We start from the raw sequence: 13740 nt of genomic DNA, 5'->3' as shown, positions 1-13740 counted from the left end.
TGGTCATACTGTACTGTTGGTACCCTAACTGCCCACTCTCCTTCCTTCCATCTCTCCACTCACCTCCTACTATTTCTGTTAGGCTCATCACCTCCCCATGCTATATAGACATGGCTTGTTTTGTTATGGAGTATGTCCAAGGGCATAGACCTTACCTGCACGGTCCACTCTGGGTTGACCAGAGATGATTGCTTAAGAAGTGAGCAAATGGAACAAGGCCAGGAAAGACAGAGGTGCATTTGAACTCCTGCAGTCAGACATCGGAGTTTGCCCACACAGCCAATCCTCCTGTAATCAAAGGCCAGTTAAACTGAGCTTCTTTCTTGACCTTCTTGTACTGCACCTTCAAGGTAGAAATAATCACCAGCATGAGACAGATGAGAGTTCAGGAGCTGTTGTAAGGAGAGGGCTCCTTGTTTGTCCCGGCCGCCCTGCTAGCTTACACCTGAAATAACAACACAGAAACTGTATTAATTAAAACACTGCTTGACCATTAGCTCTAACTTCTTATTGGCTAACTCTTACATATTAGTTTAACCCATCTCCATTAATCTGTGTATCGCCACGTGGCAGTGGCTTACCAGAGATTCTATCCGGTGTCCATCTCAGGCAGTGGATCCATGGCTTCTCTGACTCTACCCTTCTTTCTCCCAGCATTCAGTTTTGTTTTCTCCACCTACCAAAGTTCTGCCCTATCAAAAGACCAAGGCAGTTTCTTTATTCATTAACCAATGAAAGCAACACATAAACAGAAGGACCTCCTACACCAAGGAACTTCCTAATGATACAGCTAAGACTGTGTAGCAAAGAATGTGGAAACGTGATATTTACCTCCTTGGCTCATTCCAGACCAACCCATGAGTCTTCCTGTAATAAGCCTCCGAGCCAAGTGATAGTTTCATATATAACTACCAAACAGAAACACATGATCTCATAGCTCTAAACCATCAACTTTAATATGTGATAAAGAATATGCAAATGTGATTCCTACAAGCTCGTTGTGCCCACTCTTGAACACGGTGTCAGGAGAGACAAGACTGGGTGAGAAACAGGACTGATTTTGAGATTCTGTTCATGGGGAAGTCACTTGGTACTGTGATGTCTGCGCTTTGGAAAATGTTTGCTCCTGACCGGAATGGTGAACAAGCCCACACTTCTGAAAATCTAATGAGGTCTACAGAAAGTTGTTTCCATATGTGCAAGCATCTGTACCCCAAATTGCACTGTGAGATAGCATCCCTTTGTGTCATTCATTTACCAAATAAGTGTTTCCGGTTAGAGAGTGAAGAAGGTGAAGTGTAAGAGAGGGTCACGAACCTAGGTCCTGACAAATGGAACTCAGTCCCTTGGACTTTGGATGACTCCATAACTTTTGGCAGGTTATTTATACTCCTTTAGGTCTCAATAAAAAATTCCCAGATTATAACGGAATTATAGTGATTTAATGAACTAGTGTTTATGTGTAAAGGCCACACAGGGTGTTCTCCATAATGGGGTTGAGTATTGAGTAAAAGTAAAACCAATGCTTGTACAAGAGGTCTTACCTAGCTAGCTGGGCCACTGCCAGGGTTTGGACAGCAGCCTCCCAACTCCAGGGTCTGGCAGAACCTCATGTTTGTTTCAAAAGTCGCCTCTCACTCATTATCAGTGTGTGCCAGTTTGTACTGATTTCCGTCTCTGATCATCACACAGTCCCAAAATGGAGTCACACAGCAGAAGCCCCATGTATCAAGATCTTACAGTAGGAGGGGACCCTCTGAGTTCAGCAATCTAAAAGGAAGTAATATAGTCACAGGGTCTGCAGCAAGAGACCTTCTGGGCACCGTGGTGTTTGACTAAAGCAGAAGGTGGACCACTTGCTATTGTGGCTTCGTGCGAGGACCACAAAGTGTGCTGAAGCCATGCTCTGAATCACTCTGCTCTCATCTGCAGATAACATTAGGAGTCTGAGGCGCATGGATGCCAGAACCACGAAAAATGCTCTTTAAGGCTACAACAGAGACAGGATGAATATTTTGTGTTTTAACAAAATCTGATATGATGCAAGATGCCAAAAGGGGACAGTTGGCCCAGGTCCCTGGAAAATGACTTGGGTAGATTTTATAGCATTTCTCTCATTTCTTGAGCAGAGGGAGTTTGGCTTGAGGCTTCCTGAGACAAAGGGGGCCTCACTCGGGATTAGAGCTAATGAGAGGAAGGGGTCACGTACTTGCACGAAGCTCTCTAAAAAGGGTGTTCTTTTCACAACATGCCTTTATGGTCTCAAATGCACATGTCAATTAAAAATACGATAGAAACTGTACTGACTATGGGACACAGTCCCGCTACATACTATCTTTCTTCTTCCTTCTTCATGCAACCCTCCAAGCCTATGTCTATTTGGGCAAAAGCGCATAGCTCAGTCCCCACATCTGGGAGGCACTGTCCAGTTGTTGCCCATGCCACTCCACTGAATGTAGTCTCAGTACTGCCTTACTACACTCTAGCCTAAAAAGATGACCACTTTCAGTCCTGTATTTTATGAACCCAAGTCAGTATCACCATCACAGCAGCCCAGGGTAGAACTACACAGCCTGGACTAGTCCCTCAGCCAGTCACAGCCATCCACAGGAGGCGAGGTGTTCTCTGATTGCTCAGGCTCATGAAAAATATTCTTGCCAGACTCATCTTGTACAGAGAAGTGATCATATTGGATGGGTCAATAGTACCTTTTAAAGGAAGAATGACTAAAAAGGCCAAGAGAGTTATCACCCACTCCCAGGAGATGTAATGCTAAGTATTGTCTTGAATCTGCAACACTGAACAAAAATACTCCTGGCCCCCAAGTTACTATAATTTAATTGCATCTTAGTGTTAATATATCCATTGTGTCAAATAGTCATAGTCAGAACCTGCTAGAACTGTGGTAGGCTTTGGGGGATCCATAGCTAACAAAAGAGAAAGGACAAGTCTTTTTTTCTAGAAAGGAGACAAAGGAAATATTAGATCAGTGGTAAGTTGGTGACAGAAAAACAAGGCAAGGTAGGAGCTTGGAAACCCCAGGATAAGGAGAGAACTGGTGGAGTGGTAGCTACATCAAAGACCTCAGAGACAAGGTGGCTCTCCAATGAGCACTGAAGGAAGCATGCTGGATGGGTGCCTGGGAGAAGAACATTCTAGAGTAGAAGAAACAGATTCAGAAGTCTGAGACCAGAACAAAGAGACCTGGGAAGAGGGTCAGGGTAGACCATGGGGACAAGGTGGCCTTACAGTTCAACTGTCCCACTGTGAGGATGGACCTCACTTTTTGTCTTAGTGAAATGAAAGCCGCTGGAGAGCCCGGCTGTGAAGAATTCCTCTGGCTGCTGCACTGAAAATGCGGAGGAAGCAGAAGTCGAAGCAGAGGGATGGTGGTGCCTGGAATGGAGAAGGCTGAAGAACTGAAGGACAGCAAGAAGACACTGTTGTCTGAAGACAGCTGGTGGGGTTCACTGATGAATGGGGTGCTGGTGAGAGAGACGATCAAGATCAGTGATGAACTGTGAAAACAGAATGGCCGAGAAGTCGACAGGAGCACAGAGGTATAAGGCAATGTCAACACACCCATTTCAACTTTTCACCCAAGATGTTTGCAGCCATCCGGTTGCGATGATGAGCAGGTAGCTGGAAAGGAGCCTGTTTTGGAACAGGCTGAGGCTGGATGTGTGCAGGCATATGTTTGGGGAAGGAATAAATTATACTTTGGGTTTCCTAACACAAAGATATCTATATCTATGTCCATGTCTATGTATCTATCTATCTATCTATCTATCTATCTATCTATCTATCTATCTATCTATATCTGTCTGTCTGTCTATCTATCTATCTATCTATCATCTATCTATCTATCATCTATCTATCTATCTAATATATATATACATATATAGAGAGATATATAAAATCTTTGTTCCATTAAAACTGAATATAATGGGAAACTGAATTACCTGCATTCCAGTGTGGTTTTACACAAATTCGGACATCCAGAGGAGTCTTTTTGGCTCAACCCCAGGTGCCTTGCTTAATGAACCTAAGACTGCTGTGCTTAGAGAACATGCCTCTCCTGGTAGGCTCTGAGAGACAATTTGTTGTAGCTACTTAGTGTTGAGTTTATAAAACATACTCATTTGTAACCTAAGAGCTAGAAAACTGTGTGTATATGTAAACAACTCCGAATGTCAGGAATCATGTCTGGGGTTGGAAGTTTTCAAAGAGTTACCGATTTAAAAATAAACATTTTTGAAAAGCCCAGTTCACCATAGGTGCACTCTCCTTCAGTAGCCCTCCCTTAATTACAAAATCTCCCTAAGCTGCATCCTTTGCTGTGCAAAAAGGTGTGTAATTAAACCATCAGTATAATACCTATCTTCATGTAAAACCCGCACTGATGAACTTTAACTGCTGAATAAAAACTCCTATTACATGACCATTAAATATTATGAATAAAGCAAGTTAGGGTAGAACTTGATTAATTTTTATGCACTATGGATTGTGTCTAAAAGGAATTGGATTGTGGTGGGTCTTCGCCTAAGCAACCCCTCTAACTCAGAAAAAGTGTATTCTAAGTAGGTGTCAGGAAAGGCATCCAGCATCACACCTGACCATCATCCATGCTTGGTGTTTCTGACCATGCCAAAGCCTAAGGTCACATTCATCTAATGAAAATCAACCTTCTTGGTAGCAGAGACAAAGGAAATAGAAGCAGGGAGTGAACAGAAAAAATATATAAATTGGATATGGTTTCCAAAGGCAACGATTTTTTAAATCAACTTTGTATTATTTTAAGTTTTGGGGTTAATACATCAGGGCTCTGTTTAAGACGGACAGTATTTGATTTGGAATTCTGCAACATCATTGACGTATGTCTCAGAGGATCCTGGGCTTAGGTTTTGTTTGGGAAAGGAGGGGTTATGAACAGCACCTCTTAATCCCCGGCAGGGTCTATCTCTGCTTGTCTGGGGAGAGAAGCAGAAAGGAGGCAAGCTTGACCAGTGGTAGAAAATATCCTTTGGTGCAGAGAATGACTGGTTATTATATTATATTGTACATATTCATTTATTTACTACATGGGCATATGTGTGCTGGGGGATGGGATGTTCACTACGGCACAAGTATGGAGGTCAGAGAACAAGTTGGCTCTCCTTTTCCACCACGTGGGTCCCAGAGAGCAATCTTGGGTTATCAGACTCAGTGGTAAAGCGCTTTCACTTGCTGAGCCATCTTGCCCACCAAGTAATCAGTCTTACAAATAACATAAACAGTACTCCTGCAGACATAGGTAATACAGAACCCAAATAAGTATTCAGAAATTCTAAAACTGAAAAGACTCAAGCTAGTTTTCTCAAAGTCAACCCAGAGAAAAATAAAATTACATCCAGAAAGGCCTCCATCTAACAGGTGACAACATGAGGTGCTCGAGAGAATTTTTTAGAAAAGCCTTGAGGGATCCTTGGATCCAAAAGTGAGACGTGTGAGGAGTTCTCATGGATCCTTTTCCAGAGCACCTCAGACGTGGATATGAGCCCAGAAATTGGGCGGGAATAACATATGAGCACAGGCATGGTTCATTGGGGTGGAAGCATCTTCAGGTGACCCTTCCTTCTATCTTTCTCTACCTCCTCTTATCTTCTTCAGTGCAATAGAAAATGACAACTTAGAAATTCTAGTCCTGGAAAACACTAGCGTCCACAGCAAAAGCCGAAGAAGACTTCTTGAAAATTCATTTCAGCCAAGTCTAGAAGTGGAAAGTGTGATCCAGCAGGTCCACTGTAAAGCTAGGGGGGCCAAGCACTGAAGCCCATCCCAACCCCACTTCACTATTCAACTTAGGGACTATCATAGGGAGACATGGTTTCTGAGGAAAAAAACAGCACCTCTAGAGTAGGAATGTTTGAGTAGGAATTTTATGAAAAGATGAATAGCCAGCATGTCCCTGTGACATCAGCATGAAAGGTTCCAACACAAGACCTTCCAGAAACCTTCTAAAGAAGACAGTGCGTGCACTCTAATGAAAAGGAAAACCAGGCCTAGAGACATCAGAGTTGATAGAAGGTAAGCATATTTTGTGTGGAGAAGAAAGAATCAAAATAATATACAGTCTTAATAAGCAAGAATAAAATTCTGGTATTAGTGAAAATGTGGAAGGGTGGGCTTAAATTCGAGAGTACACCAAGAAAAAAAAAAGTGGAAGTATCATTATTATTTAGGACAATATATGGTTTTCTGTAAGCTGAAGGAATTTATAGAAGCTTGGTGATAAAAGTAGATTTTGATTAAACAAGGGCAGTATTGGATAAAACTGATGAAGAAGACTATGCAAAGAGGAAACGTGAAAACAAGATTAAATCTTTGTGTTGGTTTTTGTTGTTTTATTTTCCAAGACAGGGTTTCTCTGTGTAGGTCTGGCTATTCTTGAACTCACTCTGTTGACCAGATTGGGCTCAGACTCACAGAAATCCACCTGCCTCTGTCTCCTGAGTGCTGGAATTAAAGATGTGCACCATCACTGCCTGGCAAAGATTAAGTCTTAATATTGATGGTTTATAGCAAATATAAATAAGCTAAATTTAAAAATGAAAAGACAGAAACTCTTAATTGGGTTAAAAAAGAGAGTAAGTTTTACCAATATCCATTTTTTAAAAACAAGAAGCATGCAAACAAAAGTATACAAAGTTTGGAAATAAAAAGAAAATACGAAGCAAAATAAACCAGTGTAATCATTTTAGCATAAAAATAGGGAAGAATTGTATAAAAATTCTTGGTGGACAGATTAAAGTTAAAAACCTCAGAGAAGAATAAGACATAAAGAGGATATAAGTATAAAGAGTTAAAATGTAAATTACAATACAGGTTCATAAGAGAGAAGTATGTAAACACCATGATTGGAAAGTATCATGCTCCTCTTTATATGTCTTGAATGAGGAAAAAAATCACTATAAATGTGAAACATTTGAATAAATTATCTGTGCTAACTCAATGAAATAAATTTATAAGAAAAGCAAAATGTATATATCAAATAGAAAGCATTATTTTTAGGAATATGTAAAACATTCTTCAATGTTGGTACAAATTTACAAAATAACCCTTGGAATATATATATAAAAGAATAAATGTCATAAAAACACATTTCCTGAGCCTGGACTACGGCTTAATAGTACAGTATTTGCCTAACACATATAAAAGGTCCCAAGTTTAATTCCTAGCACTACAAATAACATTAAAACAAAAGTGAAATATTACAGATTTTTACATGGTGTTTAGTATATTTCATAAGTACCAAAAAACCATGACCCTAATTCAAATGTAATCGTAATAAAAATTTAAAGTACTTAGAAGCTAACTAAATAAATAAACTACAAATGGCTGTCACTAAAAGTCTTAAATTGTGTATCTCACAATGAGTGTCAAATAAAGAGGCATAACTAACTTATTCATGAGGTTAACGACTTTGCCGCATACAGTCACAAGGTGAGCCGAAACCTAATCTGGCCTATGTAGGTAAATATTATCTCAATAATGATAATAATATTACTACTAATGGTGATGACTGGTAAGATGGCTCAGTAAGTAAGAGTGCTTCTCACCAAGTTTGACGGACTAGAGTGAGGTAAATTCCCCAAGACACACATGATGGAAAGAGCACCAGCTCCTGTAAGTTGTCCTATGACCTTCACATACATACCTTGGCACATACACACACACACACACACACACACACACACACACACACACACACGTAAATACCTTGAAAAATTAAAAATAAATTAGAAGATAATTTCTATAGCTCTGTTTCACATGTAGAAAAAATTGATGTAGAGAATATGTAAAACAAGGCTCAGAGTGAACCTCTACATATGTAAACTATGCCTGAAAAGAAAACTGCACCAAGTTATACACCACAGAAGAAAACACTCTGAAACCTGAAGGGGCAGTGTTGAGTACATCTAATAGAGAATAGAGACTGGGAAGAAGAAGTACACTGAGAGGGTGGATGGGGACAATGAGGGAGCCGAGAGCCATGAGAAATGTAGTACCCAAAGAAAAGGGAATCTCCAAGGTAATGTGCTAGGCATAAGAGGTTCAGTGAACTTCAGTACACCATCATCAAATCCAGTGGGAAGAGGACAATTTTAAATCAGCAAGTGAAACATACAAATCTTGTAGGGAAACGAAGAGAAGAATGACAGCAGATTTATCTCACAAACAACAGAAATGAAAAGTAAATAGGGTAACATCTATAATACACTAAAAACCCCAACCATCTCAGCATCTAAGTCAACACTATGATTGTACATTTATTCTTTTACTGGAGGGATATAGTATACATGTGTCATGACGTGCACGTTGTGGTCAGGGAAAACACAACAGAAGTAAGCCCTATCCTTCCACCATGTAAGTTCCAGGGATCAAGGCCTTCAAACTTCATAGGACCACATTTACTCCTCTGGGCACCTTTCTAGGTCAGTGCAAATGAAGGCAGAAAAAAAAATAGTAAAACAAATACAACCTCAGTAACAAAAATAATTAAACCTGTCAATAATAGTTTTGAATGTATATAGTATAAGCATCACAGCTAAAACAGGGAGACTATGAAGTTAGAAAACAAAGGCTGTGCCTACTGACTGGTCCTTATAAGAAATACAGCTTAAATATGGAACTAGTAATAGGGTTAAAAAGCAAGAAAAGACTTATTTCATTTATTCATATCTAAAGAAAGCTAGAGTGGCCATAATAAGCAGCTTCAGAGCTTTATCATAATTAAGGAAAACTATAACTATAATCATTCGTTTTCAACCTCACCAAAGAACCCTGAAAGATACATTAACTAAGTAAACAGGAAGTGCATTGTAAGTAACTTCCAAAGTTTTAGAATTGACAGAGACATCTTGCTGCCTGGACAGTCACCCAAAGTTCTTCTGTAACATTGGGGCATTCATCTTCAGTCTATAGGCCCATTATATCCAGCAGACTTTTCCATGAAGGAGAAAATTTGAAGATCTGTTCTGTCTTGTACAGGGAAGGTTCATCAGTTGCTTTCTTCTGTGTCCTGTAGAATGTTGGCAGTTTTCTCTGCAAAGCAGGAACCCTGAAGAACCATCCCATTTTTTGGAAAGTTTAACAGTTACTTTTCTATGGGTCCTGCAAGTCCAGTTCATACAGCATACTATCAAGCGTCCCAGGCAAGAGCAGTGTCTTGCCTTGTTGCATCGAAGGCAAATTCCAAATTCTTCAATGCCCATTAACCTCTCTGAAGTACTTGGTGCTGCCAGAAGCAGACATGTCTCACTGTTGAGAAAAGTCTAAGTTCTTAAAAATATTTTAAATGCTGTATTCTGTAGGTTTTTGAAAGGTATGAAGAATATCTATCTAACTGAAATATATCTCTATATATCTAGAAAAACTAATTAATATGACTATAAGTCTGACTATTAATCTGTAATTTTAAATTATACATTACATTTTTAACTGAAGTGAATAAACATTAATACCTTAAACAAGAGTAGAAATATACATATAACAAAATTGATCTTAAATTTTTATTGATAAGCCAAAATTCATACCAATATAAAATATTAATTTTTATATAATACTACCCTTATTTTTTTGAAATTGACTTTGACTAATAATCATTTATAACCAAGACTTTTTAAATGAAAATAAACATTTATAAACAATCATTTTGGGAATTTGGGCATAGTTGTCTTCAAAATGCTTATTGCTTTTTTGTTGGGTGAATTATTTGGGGGGTTCTCAGAGAACTTTTAGGGAATACTGTTCCATCAAACCACATTAGCCTGGAAGAAATCCACAGGTTCTCATCCTCTGTGGAAACAAAAGCGGAACCTCTTTTCCAAAGCATTATATCCTTTGACTTGGCCAAATTTTGAAGTCAAGATACCTTAATGTTGGTTTAACTTAGCAGCCCCCAGAATCAAATGTCTCTCTGCAATCAAAAAAAAAAATCAGAGAAAACACAATAATATACACAATACAGACTCTCTGTGTATATTCTACCTTTACATGGCTTATTATTCTTTACTCTTTTAATCTATGACTATACTCTTTTATATTACTTTACTGTCTCTTTAAAGACTTTGTTCTATCCATACATTTTTTTCTCTCTCCCAAGCCTACATACATTTTTAAACACACTCTGTCTCATTTAGAGGTCTTTCCTGTCTGCATCTGTCATATTTTGTATCTTTCCTGACAAGTTTTTAAAAAGGTAAACAGTGTGGTCACTGCAGCCCTGGATGCTGGTACCTCCTTTCTTGGCCTTTTAATATGGCAGAGGTACACTCACCACCTCTGCTAGCCTCTGCTAACCATGCTCACTGCCCCAGCTCCAGGGATGCTGCAGGTCTATGTTGTCATTAAGCGACCTGTAGAACTCTGCTCACTAACCCCATTTAAGTGTTCCATAGCTGGACCTCCTGAAAGAGCCAGAGCTGTTTGTGCTGCCAGTATGAACCAGGAAGCCTTCTAAAAGGAGTCACGTTTCTGCTTGTCGCCAGCAAACAGAGCCTATCTGAAGCTTTTTGTTTTCAGGTCTTATGTGGACCTATGTCCCAAATGGTGGATGCCATTTTGTAGAAGGAGACTGCTCTTTTATTTCTTGATTGCCCAGACCTGAATAATCACACAGAAACTATATTAATTACAATACTATTTGGCCAATAGCTTAGTTGTATTTCTTGCTAGCTTTTACATCTTGAATTAACCTATTTCTATTGATTTATGCATTGTCATGAGTCTGTGGCCTACTGGTAAAGTTCCATCCAGTGTCTGTCTTCTTTGGCAGCTACATGGAGTCTCCTTGACTCTGCCTACTCTCTTTCTATATGTCTGTTTGGATTTCCTGCCTGGCTTTATTCTGCTAAGCCACTGGCCAAAAGGGCTTTATTCATCAACCAATAAAAGCTGTGCATATACAGAAGAACATCCCACACCACTGTATAAATTGTAAAACAATGCTATTTACAAAATGAAAGTATGAGATACCGAGGGATATACATGACAAAACAGTGTAAAATGAATACAATGTGGAAAGCACACAATTCTGCTGGAAGCACTCAAAGAAGAATTAGGAAATGTGTGTTGTTTGGAACACTTTAGTCTCTTGGGGATGTGTAAATTCTCTCAAAAATGTTTTACAGACCCTGTCTCACTATGTAACCTTGGCTGGTTTGAAACTCATAGAGATAATTCTATCTCTTTCTCCTGAGTGTTGAGTTTAAAGATGCAGCCACTACACCCAGAAAATAATCTCAAATTTAATATAAAGAATCAACATTCACTCAATTATAATCTGAGACCAAACTTCCTTCTTCCTCTTCCCCCTTTTCCTTTCCACCCCTTCCCCTCTCCCACCTCCTCCTTCTTTCTGCTTGTCACTAAATTCAGAGTAACACACAATAGGCAAGGAATCTACCACTGAACTATATCCTCATACCAAGCACTGCTAGTTTTTAAGAGTTAGGACTTGCTTATTAGCCAGTCTGATGAAGGCATAAATGCAGGCAAATAGTGTTTTTTTAAATATGAAAACAATTCAGTGTAGAAACAATATCACTTCTTCAGTAAACCACACAGAGAAATGAGATACTCATGGGTAAAATCACTTCTATTTATGCTTTATACCTTATATGAAGATTAATGTACAATGTGCCTTCAACCTAAACATAAAGCTTTCAACAATACAACGAGAAGAAAATATGGCAAAAAAAAAATCTGGGTGAGACTGGGTTAAACAGAGATGTTTTACTGCACACAACATTAAAACAACAAACATCAAAATGAGTGATGGATGTGACTTCATTAAAACAAAGACTTCTGCTCTCTGAAAGGCTCTGTCACAGCCAGGAAAAGAAACACCCACCACGGACTGGAAGAAAATACCTGCACGTCACAACGCTTGTATGCCAAGTTTTAAATCTTAGATGCAAAGGACAGATTTTACGTATGTGGAACATGACAAAATAGATAGCTAAGAATACAAAGGGTGTTAGCAAAGGGCGGGGAGAGTGGGTGTGAGAGAGGGATGCGGAAAGGATGTCCGTGCAGGAAGCTGAGATTAGACAAGAGTATGAAGTTCTAGTGTGCCCTGCAACTCAGGGTGACCACCAGCAGCAGTTGTATATTGTCCATCTGAAAATGCTAAAAGAAAAGTTTCTGAATGTTTCGCCATAGGGAATAGGCAAGGGGAAATAATGCAGCCCACTGTGGTATTTAAACTACACAAGAAACTTACAAAACATTTTCCCAAAGTGATTTCACTGTTTTATGTTTTGGATTCCTACCAGTAGTGTATATATAAAATCTCAACATGTCTTATATTGTATTGTGTTATATTGTTCTGCATTGTATTGCATTGTGTCATGTTGTAAATGCCTGAGTTCTTCTACACCGTAACAAACATTTGATGTGATGAGTCTTTTAACTTGTAAATGTTTTGTAGATGTCTACTGGCATCCCAGTATGAGAGCACATATATCCTAGTGTGGATTTCTCTATGAGCAATGATTGTCAGCATCTTACTATATGCTGTTGATCTTTTGAGTATCTTTTGGGTGAAGAATCCAAATCTTTAGCTTGTGTTTAACTGAGTTTCATATTTCCTTACTATTGAATATTGGGTATTCTTTATATATTTTGAATGTTTGGATATGTTAATATTCCATTTGTTGTCAGGTGGTGGTGGTGGTGTATGTCTTTAGTTCTAGCACTCAGAAGGCAGAAGCAGGTGAGTCTCTGAGATTGAGGGCAGCCTGTGCCAAAATGGCCAGTACTGTCTTGAAAAATTGAAAACAAAACAACAACAACAAAAGATTCTATATGTAGAAAAACATTCTTCTTTCTCTTTAAAAGACCATTGTACTCAATAAAGAAATTCAGTATGGTAACAGTCTACAATTGAGAGCACACAAATCAGTTAATTGTTTGTGTATCAATAATGACTAGCTTTTCTTAGAAAGAAATCATGGAAACAGTCTTTGCCACAGCAACTGTCATGGCTATTTATGGTTGTCAATGTGACTACATCTGAAATGAACTAAAACCCAGAAGTGAAGGGTACACCTATGAGGGATTTTTGCTTAATTGGAGTAGCAAGATCCACTTCGAATCTGAATCTTTGAGTTAGGAAGACACTCTTTTAATCCAGATCTTTTGAGCTGGTAAAACATACCTCTAATATGGACCACACCTTCTGCTGGAAGCCTGGACCTTGGGGAAGGAAGCTTTTGCTCTTTACCTGCTTGCTCTCACCTTGTGTGATGGTTTGAGTAAGTATGGCATCCATAGACTTGTGCTTGAATGTTTGGCCCAGAGGGAGTGGCACTATTGGGAAGTGTGGTCTTGTGGAAGTAGGTGTGGCCTTGTTAGAGGAAATGTGTCACTGTGAGGGTGGGCTTTGAGGTCTCCAATACTCAAGTTACACCCGGTGTGGAACACAGTTCCCTTCTAGCTGTCTGCAGATCAAGATGTAGAACTTTTAGCTACTTCTCCAGTATTATGTTTGCCTGTATGCTGCCATGCTTCCCACCATGATGATAATAGACTAAACCTCTGAACTGTAAGCCAGCCCTAATTAATTTTTTTTTGTAAGAGTTGCTGTGGTCATGGTGTCTCTTCACAGCAATAGAAACCTTAGCAAGTTCATTCCTTCACTGGCACTAGAACCTACTTCTTTGGGATTCCAGCATATACTGAAGACCAGCTGATACA

This window comes from Microtus oregoni, unplaced genomic scaffold (assembly GCF_018167655.1).
Source record: "Microtus oregoni isolate MIOR12 unplaced genomic scaffold, Mior012 000002F_ref0000024, whole genome shotgun sequence".
In the NCBI taxonomy this organism is placed as follows: domain Eukaryota; kingdom Metazoa; phylum Chordata; class Mammalia; order Rodentia; family Cricetidae; genus Microtus; species Microtus oregoni.
The sequence above is the reverse complement of the archived record's forward strand: the minus strand, read 5'-3'. Positions refer to the sequence as shown.